The 1,762-nt window shown below is 42.1% G+C and overlaps 1 protein-coding gene across 1 annotated transcript in view; it reads right to left on the reverse strand.

The window, feature by feature from the left end:
* The window catches only part of GNA14 (G protein subunit alpha 14), a 233,541-nt gene that overhangs the window by 59,052 nt on the left and 172,727 nt on the right, over nucleotides 1-1,762 (reverse strand). The window lies entirely within an intron of this gene.

A 1,762-nucleotide genomic window follows, 5' to 3' on the forward strand; every position in this document is an offset into this window, starting at 1 on the left:
CTAGGGGCCGGCTGTCACATTTCAAGGTGTTTACAATCCTGTTCCATGTATTCCCTGGGACTGGTAGCTCAGAGGGTCTCTTCAGAGCACTTTTGAGAAGGGTGTATCTCTGGGCTTACACACAGTTGTCCAGACCTTCACACCTTGGACAGAGTCCTTACTCAGAAGTGAGAACTGGGTAAATAAAGGGAGCCCCACCACACTTGTATAGCATTTGGGCAAGACAGGGTTCAAGAAAATGAAACACACAGGCAATCTACTTCGCACAGAATAAAACTATAGCCTGAGACTTCTTCGGGAAGAAGCTCCCATCTTCTTGGCCAATCCCTCTGTCACAGGAAGCTGGTAGACGGATATGAAAGCAAGTCATGGCTCAAATGCTACAAAAGCTTGGTGATTTTTACTGATATGTAGATTTTCTAAGAAATAGTCCTCCATCTACTACATACCTTTACAACAATTTCTAACTACTTTAAATAATTTGGGGGGAAGTAATTTTCATTATTTAAATGGCTGTTTTGCCAAGGAAATAATATATCAAGCCACTCACATCACTATCCTAAAAGTCCAAACACTGAAACACTTTTTCTCCACCATCTAAAACACTCTGAGATGTTAAATAATTACACTCAGATGCTAATCACAAGTTTAGCAGTTCAAAAACACTAGCTCCTCTATGAAAGCAGGATGAGGCTTTCTATTCCCATAAAGATTTAACATTTCAGATCCATAGGGGCAATTCTACTCTGTCCAAAAGAGTCACCTTGAGTCAAAATTAACTGTATCACAGGGAGTTTAATCGCCCTTATAAGACATTGCTATGTGTGGTGGGCATCGCTAGTAGTCATCACTATTTCAAGCACTTTCCTCTTTTTAGGAATATAATAAAAACCATCTAACCCTATCATCTTTGGAATTGCATATGGCTCCGTGATCTGCTTTGGTCGATGAAATGTGGGAAGTGTGTGGCTTCCTAGCTGCTTGGTCCCCTATCTTCTCTGCTGAACAAACCCAGGGAGTGGGTGGTTAGACAGGGGCTTCATAACATAGGGACCTTTCTGTTATCCTGGAACCAGAATGGGGCACAGAGTCTTCATGCCTCAGGTTGGGCATGTGGCATGAGCAAGAAATAAGTCTTAGCTGTGCTAAGACACTGAGAGTTAGGAATTGTCAGTTTCTGAAGCATCACTTTGCCTATTCTGATAGCAAATGCTATGCTTTTTATAAGTAGTAAGGAGTCCTGGTAGTGTAATGAGTTACTCATTGGACTGCTAACTACAAGCTTGGTGGTGGAGACCCACCAGCTGCTCCTTGGGAGAAGGATTAAGCTTTTGCTACTTTAAAAATGTGCCCCTTCAGAAAGCTTATCTAGGGTCACTATGAGTCAGAACAGTCTTGATGGCAGATAATTATCACATACAGTTGTTTTTTTTAATTTCAGAAGACCCTCATTAAGGTCATGTTCACCTCAGGGTGTATGAATAGAATTCTAGTTCATTAGCTAGTCTTTAAGATGCTCCAGGATCTGTACTCCAGGATCTACACTCACTCTCAGCCCCTGCTAATATTCTCTACCTGACTCTTTTTTATCAACACACAGAACACCAGGTAGCTCCCACCCCAGCAGGTGAGCCACCACCCATCCTTAGAGGATCATCAGATTGCCTTCTCCTGGGAAGAGACGGTGGGGTGAAGAGAGAGAATGAAAGAGATAATTCACTCATGTACAAATTGTATTGAAAGAGAAGACCCCGAATTAGTT

Source organism: Echinops telfairi, unplaced genomic scaffold (assembly GCF_000313985.2).
Source record: "Echinops telfairi isolate 266 unplaced genomic scaffold, ASM31398v2 ScPeMD7_22;HRSCAF=79, whole genome shotgun sequence".
Classification (NCBI taxonomy): Eukaryota; Metazoa; Chordata; class Mammalia; order Afrosoricida; family Tenrecidae; genus Echinops; species Echinops telfairi.